This window comes from Oryctolagus cuniculus, chromosome 8, assembly GCF_964237555.1.
Source record: "Oryctolagus cuniculus chromosome 8, mOryCun1.1, whole genome shotgun sequence".
Lineage (NCBI taxonomy): Eukaryota > Metazoa > Chordata > Mammalia > Lagomorpha > Leporidae > Oryctolagus > Oryctolagus cuniculus.
This window is the reverse complement of record NC_091439.1, coordinates 5,383,038-5,403,118: the sequence shown is the minus strand read 5'-3', so window position 1 is coordinate 5,403,118 and position 20,081 is coordinate 5,383,038. Positions and strand designations below refer to the sequence as shown.

General features: G+C 44.5%; 1 long non-coding RNA gene across 2 annotated transcripts; it reads left to right on the top strand.

Moving 5' to 3' along the window:
- Positions 1–7,207: 7,207 nt before the first annotated feature.
- On the top strand, positions 7,208–16,811 carry LOC127488482 (uncharacterized). Of its 2 annotated transcripts, XR_011378010.1 has the most exons (5): positions 7,208–9,680; positions 9,919–10,133; positions 11,597–12,525; positions 14,666–14,814; positions 14,939–16,811. It is a non-coding gene; the product is annotated as an uncharacterized lncRNA (long non-coding RNA). The 2 variants fall into 2 exon arrangements; XR_011378009.1 differs by having other exon boundaries at positions 7,208–10,133; positions 14,939–16,810.
- Positions 16,812–20,081: the final 3,270 nt, after the last annotated feature.

Genomic DNA, 20,081 nt, shown 5'->3' with positions numbered 1-20,081 from the left:
CAGCATCCCATATGGGTGCCAGGTTCTAGTCCCAGTTGCTTCTCTTCCAGTCAAGCTCTCTGCTGTAGCCTGGGAAGGCAGTAGAGGATGGCCCAAGTGCTTGGGCCCCTGCACCTGCCTGGGAGACCAGGAAGAAGCACCTGGCTCCTGGCTTTGGATCGGTGTAGCTCCAGCTGTAACAGCCATTTGGGGGGGTGAACCGATGGAAAGAAGACCTATATCTCTGTCCCTCTCTCTGTGTCTAACTCTATCTGTCAAATAAAAGAAAAGTCTTTCTATAAACCTTACTTATTCATTCAAAAAGTATTGGTTGCTATACACTCTGAGTCACTGGCCTGGGAAATTTAAGGCCCAAAGATTAATCACAATTAGACCCTACCACAGGGGAGCTTATGATTTCAGAGGCAGTTAGTAAGATAGAATTTTAAGGAGTAATTAGTACCATGTGGATAATAGTTATGTGTTAGTTCATCTTGCCAGGACCTGTGAGATTGGCACAGTAGGTTTGCAGGGATGTGCCAGGCTCATTTTTCTCAGAATACAGAGAAGTATGCACTTAGTTGTGGGAAATTTTCTACCTGTCTTTGACATTTTTCTTCTTGTCTTTTGTCTCTTCTTTCCTGGCAGAATTCTGCCTGGTTTTCTGCTGTACTTCCTGTGATGATCTGATTGACTTACGTTCCCCTGTCTGTTGTCACTTTTGGAAACTATCAGAGGTTGACTCCATATCAGGACTCTTATGAACAGTGCTGCAATAGATACAGTAGAGCAGGGATTGCCATGGCAAAATTATATCTTGTCTTCTGGATGTATGCCTGCTAGAGGACTTCACACTGGGGTACTGTTGAGCCATAAAAGAATGAAATTCTGTCATTTGCAACAAAATGCATGGAAGCAGATGACATTATGTGGAATAAAATAAGTCAAATACAGAAAGGCAAATGCTTCTGTTCTCTCTCACATGTGGAAGCCAAAAAACTCTATCTGAACCCACAATAGCGATTACTGTAGGCTAGGGAGTGTGGAGGGAATGGAAGGAGGCTTGATAATGGGTGATTATCATTCACAGTAGCCTATGATGTATTTTATGAGAAAATAAAAAATAAAAGCGACCCAAGGCACCAATCATAAAGTAAAGTCAAAAGAGCAGAAATGTTGATTGTACTGATTTGATAATACACACTGCATACGTATATTGAAAAGTCACCCTGTTCCCCATAAATATATAGTTATTGTTAATGAAAAAAATTTTTAAAGAAAAAATTATCTCAGGAATTTCTTCGAACCTTATTTTCAGCACTTTCATTGACTTTTTTTTTAAAAATGACTATCAATATTTAATGACCAAGTTTTTTGTGTCCTTTACTTTGAAAATCTTACCCTGCTCTTATTTCATAGAGTCCATGTGTTTGTCAGAGCATACTCACCGTCTTCTATGGAATCGTCTTCCACTCCCTGTCTGTTTCTTCTGACATTCTGGTTTCTACTTGTTGGTTGCAATGTCTTTTACTTTGCTACTATTTTAGATCTTCGCCTCAGATATCCATCAAGTCTTGCCTGGCCATTTGTGAGTGGACTGCACATCGTGTATCTTGTGAGGCTTGCATCTGGGGGGCTTTAGTGCAATATGGCAGGGAGAGGCTGGGTTTCTCTATGTTTTCATCCCCAGGGAAGAATGTGATCCCTGCTTCTGGTCCAGCTATGGGTGTAGGGAACTGGGCAGGGAAGAGGCAGGTGCAGTCTGGTGTATACACTTTCACTGGTGCTTTGCTGTGTTGATCTGACATCTCACTCCACCTGTTGGAGGAATCTCACTAATCATCTCTACAGAAAGTTTTGACTGTTTTGATGGTTTCCGGATGTTGAGATACCAATCTAAGCCTTTCTCCATTGTCTTTCATAATCTTGTTACTTACAGTCCATGTGAACACCAGAATTCAAGCCATTGATTCTATGGCCATGGGACAGGCAAGACAGAATGACTGCTCACTACTATTTACAATCTGAGCTACTTACATTTCAAGTCATGATATATAAGGGAAAGAAATCAATAAAGTGAATATTTTCCTGACAACCCTTTAAATACTGGTCAGTGTAAACAGTCAACAGTATTGATTATAGCTGATGAAATTGAAAGTCTTAAGAGAAAGACAAATTTGTTTAGAAATCTCTGTCGACGACACTATGGCAAGCGTTGGCAAAGGAAGGCAGACATCTTGTGCTATTGAGATGAGTCTGAAATGGCACCACCACTCCTGGTTCAGGACCTCTTAAGATCATAAGGTAAGAGAGAGCTAATGGCTCTCAGAGAATGCCTGGGCTTATTTCCTCATTTTACAGAGAAGAAAAAATGAGGTTCAGAGTGGTAAAGTAAATTGGCTGCTCTTCAAAATTGACTATTACATACTTCTTAATGCATAGTTATGCAATTTTTAAAATTTTTATTTATGATGCCAGCATCCCATATGGGTGCCAGTTTGAGACTAGATTGTTCCACCTCCAATCCAGCTCCCTGCTAATGTGCCTGGGTAAGCAGCAGATGATGGCCCAAGTGCTTAGGCCCCTGCCACCCACGTGGTAGACCAGAAGTAGTTCCAAGCTCTGGTTTTGGTCTGGCATAATCCTAGCTGTTGCGGCCACTTGGGGAATAATCCAGTGGAAAAAAGATTCTCTCTCTCTCTCTCTCTCTCTCTCTCTCTCTCTCTTCCTCTCTCTGTAACTCTTTCTTTCAAATAAATAAAAAAATTGAAAACAAAAGTTTTAGTTATTTATTTGGGAGACAGATGGGCAGAGAGCTCCCGTCTGTTGGTTCAATTCCCAAATACCCAGAAGGGCTGGGGCAGGCCAAAGCCAGGAGCTGGGATTTAATCCAGGTCTCCCACAGGGGTGGCAAGAATCCAATTACTGGAGCCATCTCTGTTGCCTCCTAGAATCTGCATTAGCAGGAAGCTAGAATCTGGGCAAGCCAGGACTCAAACCCAGGCACCCCAACATGGGGTGTGGGGACCCCAGCCAGACTCTTCACTATCGCTTCTAAAGTTATACAATTTGAATTAAATAGAAAGCAATTTAAAAATTTTAAACTTTGAAATAAATACAAAAAAAAGAAAAAAAGAAAAAGGTTTGGGTCAACAACCTATAGGGTGTGTTCTTTTTAGTTTTTGTGCAAAAAGGATCTGACAAAGAAGAAACAGAAATTGACTTCAGCTGAGTGCTGTTGGTGATCATGTGCTCCCTGCATACTTCTGTGCTCCCATCCACATGTCATGGCTGGGGTTATGTGGCTGGTAGAGCACTGAAGAGCATGTTGGTGTGGATGCATGAACGCAACAGTAGAGGTTTCCTGCACTGGAAGAGCTCATGTGGTCTTAACTGTTCTTCCCAAGAATTCAAGAGTTTCATGTAGTCAGTTACTCTAGATTGGGGCGGGGGGGTTGGGACAAAGGGAGAGTGGGTGTTGAACAATGATGTCACCAGGGAAATACGATGTGGAAAAGCATCACAAGAAAGGACTGTCTTTATCCGTCTTTAGGGAAAATGGTCCAAGTTCCTCAGCTGTGAGATTGATTTTTCTGTGTACTTGAGCAAATCAGTCATGTCATACTGTAAAGCACTGTTGACTATGAACTTCAGCATTTGGATTTAAGCCTAGATTTTGTCATTCCAAGGATTCTTTAAGAAATAAGTTAAGGAGCCAGTGCTGCGGTGCAAAGAATAAAGCCACCACCTGTGACACCCACATCCCGCATGGGCACTGCTTCCCACCCCAGCTGCTCCACTTCCAATCCAGCTCCCTGCGGATGTGCCTGGGAAAGCAGTGGAAGATATCCACAGCTTAGTCCCCTGCCATCCACATTGGAGACCTAGAAGAAGCTCCTGGTTCTTGGCGGTCGTGGCCATTTGGGGAATGAACCAGTGGATGGAATCTCTCTCTGTCTCTTTCTCTCTCTCTCTAATTCTGCCTTTCAAAAAAAACAAATCTTTTTTTTAAAAAATAAATTTATTTTTGTGCAAAAATTTTGAAGTCGATGCATACAAGTTGTGGTGATCATTATTATTATTTCTATGTGGAAATGATATCTAAGCACCCAGTAGTGGGTGGGGGAGGGCTCATCTCAGACCTTCACTGACTTAGGGGTCAGGAGCCAGGCTGACCAGGGGGAGGGGCTGAGTTTCCAGGCTGGGAGTATTGAGTGATGCTGGGACTGCACACTCAGTGCTCATCTCAGGGCCTGTTAAGAGTTGTTCCTGGTGCAAATCAATTGTCTCATGGCTCTCCTTGCTGTAGAAGATGTTGTACCCACAGATCCTGTATGCAATCTTTGCTGTATTCAGGGAGGCTGGATATCTTTGGTTCTTTGTGCCTTAAGGACAACATGCTATGACTAGGTTGTGTCTCTAGGTGGCAGCAAAAGATCAGACATGGAAAAGTCAGTTGGCAAAGCCTTTTGCAGAAGTGTATCACAATGAGTCTGCTTCTTTGAGTGGTTTACAGAAAAGACCTGAAGTATTTAGCAGCCATAATTTCAGTAGATGCAACATATCGATTGAATCATCTTGTGTGTTTTTCCATGTCATTAAAATATCTGAGGGGGCCAGAGCCATGGCTCACTTGGTTAATCCTCTGCCTGCGGTGCCAGCATCCCATAAGGGCACCAGGTTCTACTCCCAGTTGCTCCTCTTCCAGTCCAGCTCTCTGCTGTGGCCTGGGAGGGCAGTGGAGGATGGCCCAAGTCCTTGGGTCCCTGAACCTGCATGGCAGACAGGGAGGAAGCACGTGGCTCCTGGCTTCGGATCAGCTCAGCTCCAGCCATAGTGGCCATTTTGGGGGATGAACCAACGGAAGGAAGGCCTTTCGCTCTGTCTCTCTCTCACTAACTCTATCTGTCAAATTAAAAAAAAAAATTCGAGGCCTTCAGTGCAAAATTCCTACTGCCATCGCAACGTCCTTGTGCAATGCATTACTCGTATATTTGCAGTGTATTATTTATACACTGGCATAAACAAACCTACTGTGCTGCCTCTCAAGTAAAAATACAGCCACACAATGACATGCAGTACCTGATACCTGATAATGATAATGGTTATGCTACTGCCTTATGTATTTTCTGTACTATACTTTTTAGCATTATTTTACTCTATTTTTAAAAAAAAGTTACTGTAAAACAGTATGCCCTGTTACCTAGGCAGCAGCCTCACACATCCATGTGTTCTACTCCTTGATTGCAGTAAGAGGCCACATGGCGTGACTGACCTGTATAGTTTAGTTTTCTGCAAGTGCCCTCTGCAGTGTTTAGCTGACAATGACATCGCTGGTCCCCCATTCAGATTTCTTGCAGTAGCTGATAGGTTTGATTTCATATCTTCTTCCTTACTGTATATTTTACTACATTATATCTATTGTTGTCTGTGCTTTTCTTCTTTTCAGATTTCTTCCAGATTAATCAGGACATTAGTTTTAACTAATTCTCTCTTCGCTTCTTCCTCTCAAGCAATACAAAATTTTTATTTCATATTTAATGATCAAAGTCTCTATGAATGTACATAAATTCAGGGTCACTTTGATTCCCTGAAGCTTTTTATTAACTTGTTGTATTCGAAAGGCAGAGTTACAGACAGAGAGATAGAGTGAGAGATTTTCCATCTGCTAGTCCACAAATGGCCACAATAACAGAGCTGGGCCAATCCAAAGCTAGGAGCCAGGAGATTCTTCCGGGTCTCCCATGTGGATACAGGGGCCCAGGCATTTGTGCCATCCTCCACTGCTTTCCCAGGCCATTAGCAAGGAGCTGGATCAGAAGTGGAGCAGCTGGGACTTGAATTGGTGCCCATTTAGGATGCCAGGGCTGCAGGCAGAGGCCTAAGCTACTAGCCATAGTGCCAGCCCCCTGCCTGAAGCTTAAACACCATCACTCCCACTCTCTCCCTACCTTGGGAGACAGAATGTGTTTGGGATCTCATATATTTTTCCCATTCTTATCCTCTATATTTTGTTAATTCAATTAATAATTTATATGAGGGTTCAAAAAGTTCATGGAAGTTTAAAGATAAGTTTATTTTGGTGCAAAAAATTTGTGTAGTGCAGTTTTTAAAAACAATATGCATTTCCCATGAACTTATGGATACTCCCTCATTTAGGGAGTCTATAATTTTTTTGAAAACAACTCTAAAATTGGGGAAATTAAAATAGCACAGAGAATATCTGCAATTACCTTCACTTTGATCTATCAATTATTATTAACATTTTACCCCATTAACTTTGTTATTGGCTTTCTTTTTTTTTCTTTTTTAACAGATGTATAACAATTGTACATATTTGTGGGGTACTTTGTGATATTTTGCTAAATATATATAATGTATAAACTCCAATCTGGGTAAATCTATTTATCCTTTCAAGCATTTAATGTTTCTTTATTGTGAAATCATAAAAAAAACTATCTTCTAGTTCTTTTTAAAGAAATACACAGTAAATTAATATTATCTATCTTTATCCTGCTGTGCAATAGAACCCCAAAACTTTACTCCTGTTTAGGTATAACCTAGTACCCCTCCCACCATCTCTTTCTCTCTCTCTCTCCCTTCTCTCTCCCTCTCTCTCTCTCACACACACATACACACACATCTGTACCATCTGAGGATAAATTACATGTGTGTAATTGTCGTATCCCTCAACACTTCAGTGTGAACTTCCTAGGAAGAGTGACATTCTCTTACATAGTCACAGTGCGGTCATCAGTTTCCTAAGTCTATACTGGTAGAGTATTTTAATCTATGATCCATATTAATATTTTGTTCTTGGCCTACTGATGTCTTCTCATGTTCCCAAGTTCTCCTGCCTTAGTTGTATGTTTCCAGCCTTCTGTAATCAGGAACCATACACAGCCTTTCTTTCTCTTTAAGATTTATTTTATTAGCCGCGCGTCACTAGGTTCTAGTCCTGGTCGGGGTATCGGATTCTGTCCCGATTGCCCCTCTTCCAGGCCAGCTCTCTGCTGTGGCCAGGGAGTGCAGTGGAGGATGGCCCAAGTGCTTGGGCCCTGCACCCCATGGGAGACCAGGAAAAGCACCTGGCTCCTGCCTTTGGATCAGCATGGTGCGCCGGCCGCAGCAGCCATTGGAGGGTGAATCAACGGCAAAAGGAAGACCTTTCTCTCTGTCTCTCTCTCACTGTCCACTCTGCCTGTCCAAAAAAAAAAAAAAAAAAGATTTATTTTATTTATTTGGAAGAGTTATAGAGAGAGGTAGAGACAGAGAGAGATATCTTCCATCCACTGGTTCACTCCCCAGGTGGCTGCAACGGCTGGAGCTGGGCCAATGTGAAGCCAGGAGCTTCTTCCGGGTCTCCCACGCGGGTGCAGGGGCCCAAGGACTTGGGCCATCTTTTACTGATTTCCCAGGCAGTAGCAGAGAATTGGATCAGAAGAGGAGCAGCCAGGACTTAGGACTGGTGCCTCTATGGGATGCCAGTGCTTCAGGCCAGGGCTTTAACCCGCTGTGCCACAGCGCCGGCCCCACACAGCCTTTCTTAGTCTGCTAGCACATACACATTCTTTGAGAATACAGCTCCCCTGCCATCTTTACAGTTGGATGTTGTTTGATTCTGTGTGATTCAGCACAGGCCTTCTCACTCAAGCTCATCAAGGAGTGTTTGCCTCGGGTTATCCCACTGGAGGCGCTGGGGGAAAAAAAAAAAAAAAATCTCTGTCCTCCCCTGGGAATGTTAATGTTGATCATTTGATTTCTCTAGCATGATGGTTCTGTTTTTTTCCCTTGCAATGGATAAGCAGTCTGTAGTGGTTTATCTTGTTAACATGCACGTATATGCCAAGTTTTCTCCCAGATTTACACATTGATGCATCTTGTTTGACATAATCATTACCAATGATGTTTGCAAAATAGTGGTTTCCCATCTCCATCGTTCCCAAGAGATTTGTCAGTCATCTCTTGCCATTCAACCAGATGCAAGAACCTGCTGCCGTCTAACTCTCTCTCTCTCTCGCTCTCTCTCTCTCTCCTAAACAGTGGCTTTGGACTGGTGTCCTCTAAGCTCTTCTGGCGCTGTCAGGTGGTAGCCCAGTGGGGATCCTGCTAGCTCTGGTTGAGTTATTCCATCAAGTTCAAGGTCACAGTGCCTGTGCTGTGGATCGCTGAAGAGCCTCCTACAGACTGCAGTGACAATGACCTTCAGGCCCTTGCAGAGTTCGCTTTGCATTGCCGCTCACCAACCAGAGGGCTGATGTCTCCAGAGTTGCTCCCCTAAACTCAGGGTCAGTGATGCCCTCACTATGCCTGAGTGCCCGTGGAAGCCGGGAGCCCCGTAGTCACGGTGCTGCCCTGGCTGTGGAGTCACCAAGCCCTTGCTTGCCACAGCGGCCGGAGGACCCTCAAAGAAGGCCTGGAAGCCTTAGGTCTCTGATGAACACAGAACCTCCACTCCCGCCCACACCTGGGAAAGCAGAGTCTGCCTGCTAAGATATGCAGGGAGTACATCCAGGGTCGCTGATCACCCTTCCTCATCCCTGAGTGTGACAAGGGCCAGGATGGCTGAACCTCGGCTGAGTGCGCTCCGTCATGGCAGGGGCCTCAGGGTCCAGCCACTCCTCCCCGCTAAGGAGCTGAGGAGCTGTCCAGAGCAGCCAGAGCCCCTTGCCCTTCAGGTCTTCACCAAGAGCCCGAGACACCAATGATCCCTACCCCCTACCCCATGTCCGCACCCCGGCAGGGAACAAAGCGCGTCCCTTGGCTCCACGCAGCCCGCGCTTTGCTCTGGAGAGCGCAGCTCCATCCTGGGCGCCGGCACCGAGCGCGGGGTCCCTGGTGCCTTGTCATCCCCCAGGCCCTGTGTGCGGGCAGCGTCAGGGACTCCCGCGCAGGCGGGCAGAGCAGCGCTGCAGAGAGGCCACACACCTGGCTCTGCAAGGCGCAGGGGGGCGCGGGCTACCAGGTGCTGTGGGGCCGGTAGGCGGAGAACTTGGGGTCCCTGAGGGCCAGCCCATGCGCATTCTGCCCTCGCGCGGCTGGCGGTCCTGTAGGGGACGCCCTGGATGTGGAAGGAGTGGGTGCCCCAGCCCTTCTTCTTGCCACTTTCCCAGCCTGCAGGTGTGCTCGGTGTTTTTCACTCCCTGCGTGTTCGGCAGGTGGAAAGGGAGCTCCTCCACACCCTAGTGCCCAGCAGCCACAGCTGGGCCGATGGGAAGCCAGGAGCCAAGAGCTTCATCCGGGTCTTCCACGTGACTGCAGGGGCCCAAGCAGTTGGGCCATCTTCCATTGCAGCGAGATGGACCGGAAGTGGAGCAGCCGGGACTCCAACCCAGTCCACATGGGATGCGGGCACTGCAGGCACCTTGTTAACTTGCTCCATGACAGCACCGGCCCCTCTAACTCTTAACTGTCACAGTTAAAGCTCCGGCAGTTCACTTACTTCCAACTCAGTTCCCATCTCTGAGACTGGGCTTGGGATTTAAAGATCAAACCCGTCCAAAATAATGTGATTAATAGCTTTTTGTCATGTTTAGAATTTGTTTCTACCTCTACAAGTGAAAGTTATGGAACCAAACTTCCCTTGCACATGAAACACAGGTTCTGCAGCTACAATTTGATGAGAAGTACAAGGTCAAGTGTCCTGCTGGAGCCGGATTTGCTGGATCTCTTGCTGTTCTTGGGACCTGGCCACTACAATGGTAGGGTGTTTTTAATATGCGTGGAAGACAGTAAAGTCACATGCTCTCTCACAGAAGACATAAGCCCCTTGCTTTTCTGGAGCTTAAACCTAAAACTGGATTATCTTTAAATGTATAACTAAAACCTGTACAGCTTGGTAGAAAATAATGTGCTTATTGGGTCATCAAACTCTAAATTGTACCCTCAGCGTGGGTCACTATTTTGGTAACAGCTTACAAGAACTTGACTCTTCCTTAGGGTTGCAAAGTCTGAGTCTCCTGAAAAGTGAGACCCTACATTCTTGGAAGAAGTCCTGGAGCAATGGGGGTTCCAGTGGCCTATGGGCTCTGTTGTTGGCTGCAGATGAGGCTGCTCTTGTGTGACAGCAGGACGTGGGGAGCCCTTCTCTGTGTTGAAGAACTGCCTATAAATAAAGAAAATGTTCATCTTGGCAGTGAACTGGGAGATACCAGGTGAGCCTTCTTCCATCAGCTCATTAGAGATCTGGTTCAGCTGACCCTTCTCAGCATGTTTTTAGGATAAAATCTTGGGCATCCTAGTGTTTGCATTGGCAGTGTCCAAGCCCAATAGACCTTCTCCCTAACTTGTTCACGTTCTGGGAATACTTTAAAAAATAAATAAAAACCCAGACACAGCTTTTTCATAATATTCCTTTCCCATGAGCTTTTTGAAGACCACCATGTATGCATGGATTTCAAAATTTCTTGGCCCCCAAATAAACTTATCTCCTAATTCCATTTCCCACTAATATTTTGACGTACCCTTGCATGAGAACCTGACACATTTCTCAAAGTTGCTAAGTGACACCAGTTTCTGAGCAGTACTCAAAGAAGTGTGCAGCCCGGAGCCACTTTGGTAATTATGCAGCATGTTAGCATGTTCAACACTCTTGGTCTGGCAGGAAAGCAACACATTTCATCTGCTCCAAACCACTTTCCCAAATTGATTTCACACACACCCCTTTTTTTTGTGGAATACATATTGAGAATGGTCATTAAACAGCCTGTCCATGAAAATATTTTACAGATGTTAAAGAGTTAAGTTGCATCTCTTTCCAGCTGTCACTTTTCAGATGAAAGAAAAGACCAGGAGTAATGGTCAATCTTTGCCCACAGTAACATTGGTTAATATCTAGCTGGTCAACATTAAGATTATCGAATTCTCTTGGGCTTCTACTACATTCACAGTCTTTCTCAATTCACTTGTGTCCAGCTATCTCTTATCTGTATTTGGATTCTGTTCTCATTGACTCCAATTACCTAGTTTCCCTCAATTGAGAAAAAATCTCATTTTGGGAATTAACTGAAAGCCTCATAACAAACATACACACACACACACCCCATCCACTGGTCAATCCCCGCATGCCCACAACAGCTGGCAGCTGTTAGTACAAGGAGACAAAACTCAGTTCAGGTCTCTCATGTGGGTGGCAGGAACCCAACAACTTGAGACTTGTTGCCTCTCATGATCCATATTAGCAGGAAGCTGAATCAGGAGCCTGAACCAGGAATCAGACCCAGATAGTTCAGTATGGGACATGTGCATCCTAACAGGTAGCTTAACTGCAAACCCAAATGCCTGTCCCTGTACCCTATTTTAATTGTCTAGATCATTAGCGAAGCAAATGATCTAGAATGGAAAGCACTCTTTTGTCTTTAGCTTTGATTTTTACCTTCAGCTTCGGATTTTAATAATTAAGGGTTGAATGATGTGAAATATGCATGAAATAGTCATCAAGGCATGAGTTTTTGCTGGACTGCCACAAGGAGCTCAGCCCTATGGTGGGCTGCTGTTGTAGGAGCTGTGTGGAGTTTCTCTTAAGACTTATCTCCCTCTGTGAAGTCAGCTAACTTCTGAGTGGCTCAGCCGTCTCACTCAGTGTGTGTTCTCTAACTTCAATTCTCTTTTCCCACAGGGCTTGTTAACCTCTTTACAAGTGGACTGACCTTAGTAAAAAGAAGCTGAAACATTCGGAACAGAATTGCTTGTATCTTTCATTGTGTGCTGTTTTAACTTCATTGCAGTGTGCGGCAGGTGGTAATTGCTTAGTGAAATGACTGATATTTAAATTGGAGGAAGTCCTCCAGTTTTTTAGTGGGATATCTGGGGATGTTTCAGTTCGGGCTCCATGTAACTTAGGTTGGTTATGGTGTAATCTCAGCTTTCAAATCTCTGGGTACCTGGCCTGGTACTAGTCAGTTCTAGGTTGGAATCTTGCCTCTGACACCAATTTTGAGCAAGTAATCACTTGGAACTTGCCTTTCCATTATACAAGGGGAATGATCTCTTTACCTTTTAGGATAAATGTCAAGTTTCTGCAGCACAGTGACTGTTTGTATGTTAGTTCCTTGCCACTTCCTAGCCCAGATAAACTTCCCTGCAAAGTTAGTGTCCACTTTTGCTTAAAATTCATAAATAATGCTTTCCTTAGGCTCTCATTTTCTTGTCAAGTTAAGAGGTCAGGTGAACACACTTCATAGATACAGAAGCTCAGAAAAATGATTTGTCTAAGGCTTGTTTAAAATAAAGTAGGTGGCTACTGTAGTTGGTGACATGGAATATAGCTGCAGACCAGGATTCAGTTTCACTAGCTCTTGCCTAAGGAGGTGCCTACAGATGCTTAGGCTGCTATGAAGTCCTCTTTGCTTCCCAGGTTACTGCTTTAGTCACACCCATAGAAGGAATCCAGTCCATGGAACCTGTGATGGGAGCAAGCGTATGGTTTTGCAACCTTGGGAAAATCATTCTGAATCTATTTCTCTCTCTAAAACTGGAACCACCTCATCAGGCCAATGGAGCAGTGTATGAAAACATAAAAATGATCGTGTACATGAATCCAATAACGTGAGTCCAAACAACAATAAGTTCAACTTCATTTGGAAGAATATTTGATTTTGGTTCAGATATTTTCTAGACTATTCATATCTGTGTCTTGTGGACTGCATTCAAATAGGCTGCCAAGCATAATGAGAAGTGGTAGGCTTATTACTTGGATAATAATTTAAAAAAATCAATCTGTGCTTTTCCATCAGTTAAAACATTCCCAAATCAAGATCACCTTGACCTGAAGAACCACTGTGAGGGGAGCATGTGTCCTGAGGAGGCAAGGTGAGGACTCTGTAACTGGGAGACAGAGCAGGCATAAGAAGATACCCCTGGGTCTCAGCATCACAGAACCCTACCCTCCTCTCCTGCACAGAATGGATTAGGTTTCTCTTGTTACTCTCTCCCAACTTTGCCATTGCAAGTCTGCCTTTGCTGATACACAAAATGCATAAAAGTGTCCAAAATCAAGCTCAAACTCTTGTATAAGTGATGTCCAACCATATTCTACCTTCTTCGGACAGGCTGTCTTGGTCTCTTTAGACCTTCAGCCTTCCACCAGATTTCCAGGGCTTGTGTCCAGGCTAGCTCAGTGGACATCCACAGGCCCCATTGGGAATGTTCCTCTCAGTCCCATCTTTCTACTCTGAAGGCCCTATTTCTAGCTTGAGCCCCAGAAATACTTGCCAATTCCTGAAGGATTTTGGATCCAAAAGACTTCCATAGCCTAGGCAGCTCATGTTGAGAGCCTTGGGTGATCACTGATATCATACGTAAGAGTGTTAACTGTTAAACTAGCAACAAGAGTCATGGCACTAACTTCCCATGCAGGACCTCTGTCCTCAAAGAGAATGGGACCGGGAATGGGAGAGGGAAGGGAAGGAGAGGTGGGAGAATACGTGGGAGTGTGGGTGTGGGGGGAAGAATCACTGTGTTCCTAAGGTTGGCTTGTGAAATGCATGAGGTTTGTATTCCTTGGCTAAAAGGTTTCTTGGGGGAAAAATAAAAATAATAATAAATAAATAAAGCAACACAGTCAGAGAAAAAAATGCAAATCGTGAGCATCATGGCCACATCACCAGTCAATGCTCTCTCACATTAGGGATGAAGCCGGAGACCAGGAATAGAGTGAGTGCCGCACTTTCTCACAACAGCCCGTTCTTTCCTTGAACAAACTTGAAAAACCTCTGCTGTCCTACTCCTACTTTTGTCTCTCCAAGCTGTAATTCCTTGCTCCCACAGTGAAGAAGGATCAAGGGGCAAGCTGGGCACCACCAGTGATACACCCACCTTTGGTCTCCTGTGAAAGTATTCCCAAGTATTAGCTGCCTGGAATCTAATTCAACACACCCAAGTGTTCCCCACTGGAGAATTTACCAGACACATCGCAACATCCTGTTCACTGGAAAGACTTCATTTTATAAACAGAGACTCAAGATTTTATATCTAACAATCCCTAACCATCCTTACCTCCTCAACTGGCTTTTTATGGCCATTTCATTACTTATCCCTATTAGTAGAAACTGCATGTAATCAACTGCTCCTCTAAGAACCTTGTATTGTGCTAGTCTTAATTTCTTAATCTGATAGATGTAATGGGAAGCCTAAGGCAGATTTAAATCTGAATTTTCTTCTAGGAATTTAACTTGTATGATATAGGTTTGGGTTTTCTTCTGGAGAATAGGAATCTTTAGAAAAGTTACTTGAGGGGCCGGCACTGTGGCACAGTGGGTTAACACCCTGGCCTGAAGCACCAGCATCCCATATGGGTACCGGTTCTAGTCCTGGCTGCTCCACTTCCAATCCAGCTCTCTGCTATGGCCAGGGAAAGCAGTGGAAGATGGCCCAAGTCCTACATGGGAGACCTGGAAGAAGCTCCTGGCTTCAGATTGGCGCAGCTTCAGCTGTTGCAGCCATTTGGGGAGTGAACCAGCAGATGAAAGACCTCTCTCTCTCTCTCTCTCTCTCTCTCTCTCTCTCTTTCTCTCTGCCTTTCCTTTCTCTGTGTAACTCTGACTTTCAAATAAATAAATAAATCTTTCAAAAATAAAGAAGTTACTTGGTTCATGAATCAAGCCCAAAGGGCCCCACGCTTGGGCCTGAAATGTGTATTGCTAGTAATTATGAGTTAAATGAAACACTTTATATTTGTTCCCTATAGGAAAAAAATGATGATGGGATCTCTGTGTAGGAAGTTCTGACCATTTGAACTTCTCGGAGGCCATGGGATTCAGAGAAAGGGAGAACTTGAATGGGGAACTTGATCTTCTCCAACCAATAACTAGAACCACACGTCAAACAGCCTACCAGGTCTCCACCGTTCAAATTCCATATGTTTCCTCTCAGTCTCTTCTGATTCTTAATTTTTACCCTCTTTATATTAAAGTTGGAGAGGACCTCTGTTAGATATAATTCCATCTTCCTGCTTTTACAGATGGGGAGAGAAGTCCAGCAGGCACGAGACTTGTACTATCAGGAGGCATCTATCACACAGTTCAAGCAAACTTGGCAGCTCCGTGGAATCCACTGGCATGCAAGGCCTTCATGCTAGTGGGGGAGGAAGGCGGTAGGAGCATTTGCCACTCAAAAGGCAAAGGTGCTCAGGACCTGTGAAATTCATGCACCTACCCTCCTGGACTCTCCACCTACGGGTCACACTGGCCAGCAGGTGGAGCTGCTGGTTCACCTTCTTGTCAGAGTCCGTGTAACCTGGGAAGGCCAGCTGGACAGGAGTTAGAATCCTGTTTGAGTCAGGTCTTGAGCCATTCTCTCCACATGTTACGGTCAAGCACCCAGTCTTCTAGTCAGCACTGTCCCCAGCTAAGCTTTGTCTATATATGCTTTGACCTGTGCAGAGCAACTCTTACTTGCGCATGCTCAGACTTGCTTAATGGAGACTCCCTGGCAGAAGTCTTGTGTCGTGCAGAGAGTGATAGGGGGGTGTGGGTGCAGTTTGTTGGGAAGATTGAGTGAGTCTCAAATGAGGTTTTATTTGAAGGCATAATTGAACGCTTTATTTTCTTCCCTCTCCATTCAAGGAGAAATATCTCATTTGTAGAAACACCTCATTTGGGTGTCAGAGCCTCGGGCTAGGTCACTTTCTGTAAGTACAAGGTAAAGGAGCACTTAGGCACAGAACACTTTTACAAGTCACTTATTCAGTTGTTAACAGGCACTGAAGAAGGATTAGGACTACAAAACAAACAGAAACCCATTCTAGGACTACAAGACAAACAGAAACCATTCCTGCCTTCACCTTCAATGTAGAGGATCATGAAAAAGCAAGGTAAGTGGGAAGTCACATGTAACTGAAATGCTGAAATACAAGTGTCACTCACGTTCATGGGAAATGGAGCTGAAAACTACATTTATTTTAGGGGAAAAATTCGAAATCCATGCATATGTTTTTGCATTTTTCATGAACATTTTGGAAACAGCTAGTATGGCAACCCTGAGTTACTGGGGGGTGAGGATATGTTAGGATGTGCTTGTATGAAAGAAAGAAATGAAAATGAAAACTTGACCTTGACCAAATCACGAAATGAATTTAAGCATCACCTGTATAACACCAGGAAGATCCTGAATGACAGACCTGCATTTCAGGTGAGAGTTTGAGACTCCCTCCCCCTAACCTGCACCCACTCTCCTCTCTCCCTCCCTTACACACAGTGAAACAATCTCCTCCAGTAATTCTTCATTACCCCCCAGGGTGGGTTTGGGGGGAAGACAAGGCTCAGAGGTTCTGATTTCTTTTCTACCTTGCTGTATTGTGGGGCTGAGGCTACACTGACAGAATGCAAGGATTCCCACCAGCTAGTCACACATCCAGTTGTTTATAGCTGATTCTGGAAACATGCTATAAAACAGATGGACTTTGCTCCAGATTGTGGGCCCTTCTACAAAAAGCTGTTAGCCTGATAAAGAGTAGATGACACACTTTACTCAATTCCACATCAGCTTCTTCCTGTCCTCCCTGCCCTCTTCTGGGATGAATCGAAAGCAAAACATGTTCGAATCATGCACCTGCTTTCACTAATCTTTCTTTAGTGGGAACTCAGAGTGTGCTGTTCCCGCCACCTGCAATGCTCCCCTCCCTTCTTTCACTTCTCTGCCCATGGATCACCTCTTTTCTCACCACTTTTCTTAAAATGCCACTGCTTTTCCTCCACCCCTTAATCTTGGCTTGTTCTTGTGCATTCTCACGTGAGAGTAGCAGGGCCCCAGGTGGTTTTGTTTTCCATGGTGTCCACAAATGTCCTGGCAAAATGTCATGTGTCCCCCAATGTACAGACAGAATCATCTGCCCAGTGAAGGGTGGGTGGGGCAGTTGCTTTGGTATTCTGACAGCTCCTCCCACAGCCTTGGGGGGGGACAAGCAGTCAGTATTCTAAAACTGCTACCCTCCCTAGCAAGGGAGGGAGGGAAGGAGGGAGGGAGGAAGGGTGTGGGTCTGGTTGAGGGCTAGCCTGTACAACAGGTGGAGCAGGAGCATCATGAAAGCAGTTTCTGCTCCTCTGTCCCCAATGCCTTGGTGCTCTGGGCAGAACTTGAGTCACCTTGCAAAGACTTCAGTCATAATGGAGACACACACTTTCAATGCTTGTGGGAAGATAGGGGTGGGCAGTGATAACACATTATGGGTACAGAGGACTCAAGGCAAGCAGTAGTTTGGCTGCAAGCTGGTGGGCTCACCATGGTGTGGCTGTGTGACTGGTCAGTCTTGAGTGTGGGGTGTAATCTCACCCACAGCAGCAACCCCTGAGGCCCGGCCTCCTTCATCCTCTTGCACAGACACAGGGAGACAGATAGATCTTCCATCTGCTGCTTCACTTTCCAAGTGGCCACAAAGATCAGGGCTGGTCCAAGCTTAGGCCAGGAGCCTGAAACTCCATCTGGGTCTTCCACATGAGCACAGGGGCCATCTTCTGCTCTTTTCCAGGTGCATCAGCAGGAAGCTGGGTCAGAAGCAGAGCAGCTGGGACTCAAACTGAAGCTCATATGGGATGCCGGCGTGGCAGTTAGCAGCTTAACCCCTGGACCACAAAGTTAGCTGCAAAGCTGGTATGTTTTTAAGATATATTTATTTATTTGAAAGGAAGAGTTATAGAGAGGCAGAGGCAGAGAGTGAGAGAGAAAGAGAAAGAGAGAGAGTTTTCCATCCACCAGTTCACTCCCCAAATAGCTGCAATGGCCAGAGCTGGGTCAATCCAAAGCCAGGAGCCAGGAGCTTCTTCCAGGTCTCCCACATGGGTGCAGGGGCCCAAGGACTTGGGCCATCTTCTACTGCTTTCCTATGCCATAGAAGGAAGCTGGATTGGAAGAGGAGTGGCCGGGACTAAAACCAGCACCCATATGGGATGCCGGAGCTTCAGGCCAGGGCTTTAACCCGCTGCGCCACAGTGCTGGCCCCCTTTCCAGATTCTTTATTGAGTGAAACCATTCCAAAATATGAGGTTAATAAGGGCAAGCATTATGGCACAGCAGATTAAGTTGCTGCCTGGGATGCTTTCACCAACCTGCCTGCTTCTGCCACTGCTACCGCTACTGCTGCTCCGGGAAGCATGAGATGATGGTTCAAGTACTTGGTCCCCTGATCTCTGCAAGGGAGACCTAAATTGTATCCTGCGCTCCTGGCTTTGGCCTGGCCCTACCTGACTGCTATGTGCATTTGAAGAGTGAATCAATTTATGGAAGATCTGTCAGTCTGCCTTCCAAATGAATAAAAATACATAAAAATTAAAACATGAGGTGAATAAATTTCCAGACAAAAGCACTAACATAATTAGTCATCAGCAGACCTACACTATTGAATGCTATAGGAAGTCTACAAGCTGAAAAAAATGTTGGAAGATTCTTTATTGGATGTACAGCGACAAATCAGAATCACTAAAGATGACAAGCATGTGCAGTGGTGAATATAGATAATTAATTTCCTTAAGAGAGAGATCATTATTTGAAGCAAAAGCTATCACACCATGTGTGGCACACATGTGTTAATTCAGTATGTACACATTGGTATAAAAATAGCACATTGTACAGGGATCATAATGGAATTGTTGTTTGAAAAATACCCTATATTCATATGATGCAGTGCAGTGTTATTCATGTATATTGTGGTATATTATTCATATTGTAATTCCTTAGAACAATTAATCATATGGTTATGTGTCAATTGAAGAAAAATAATACAAGAAAGCATGGTAGGGGCCAGCACTGTGGCGTAGCAGGTAAAGCTGCTACCTGCAATGCCAGCATCCCATATGGGTTTAAGTCCTGGCTGCTCCATTTGTGATCCAGGAAAGCAGTGAGGATGGCCCAATTCCTAGGACCCCTGCACCCATGTGGTAGAGCCAGAGGAAGTTCCTGGCTCCTGGCTTTGAATCAGCATAGCTCCGGTCATTGAGGCCAATCGGGGGGTGAATCAGCAGATGGAAGACGTCCTCTCTCTCTGCCTCTCTTTTTCTCTCTGTAACTCTGACTTCCAAGTAAATAAATAAATCTATAAAAAAGAAAGAAAGAAAGCATTATATGCCCTTGCTAAGGCCGCCATAATTCAATACTATAGACTGAGTGGATTAAACAACAGAAATTTATTTTTTCATAGTTCTGGAGAATGAAAATTCAAGAGTGACCTTCTTCAGACTTGGTTTCTCCTAGGCCTTTTTCTTTGGTTGGAAGATGGCCAAATTCTATGTCCTCAGTTGATCTTTCCTATGCCCCATCCTTGGTGTTTCTCTTCCAAAGATAGCAGTTGAATTGGATAAGGGCCCATCCAAAGGACCCTATTAATCTCAATTACTCATTTGAAGGTCCTATGAATGTCCACATATATCTTTTGGAAAAACATGTTTCATTTATAACATAGATCTAAATATACCACAGGAATGCCATATGAAATATTTAAAACACTTTATTGGTATCAGCTTTTAGTCTAGTGCTTAGATGTCAGTTAAGATGCATGTGTGCCAGATTTGAGGGTCTGGGCTCAGACTCATAGTGCTAGCTTCCTTCTTGGGAGGACCCCAGTAGGCAGTGGCAATGGCTCAAGGGACTGGTCTTCAGACATCCACGTGAAATGGGAGGAAGAGCTTCAGTGAGTTCCCAGGTTCTGGCTTCAGCTTGGCTCAGTTGCAGTCATTATAGGCAGCTGGAGAAGTAAAACAGTGAATGGGAATTCTCTCCATGTGTGTACCAAATAAGCAATGCAAATAAAAGGGTTTTTAAAAATAATTTAAAATATTTGATGACCTCAAAAGAAGGTAGAAAAACAGAGAAACAAATCAAATGAGATAAACAGAAAATAAATAATAAAATAGCAGACATAATTTCAACCACATTTTAATTAAATGTAAATGGACTGATGATTAACACAGAACTTGTCAGGTTTGATTAAAAGAACAAGACATTTCATTATCCATATGCATAAGTGATCCATTTTAATACAGGTACACAGACTAAAAGTAAAAGAAGATGCACCATGCAGAGTGGGATGTACAGTGTAGTAAAGAAAACTGCATCCCATATTGGAGTATCTTGGTTTGATACACAGTTCTGGCTTCCAGCTCTACTTTCCTGCT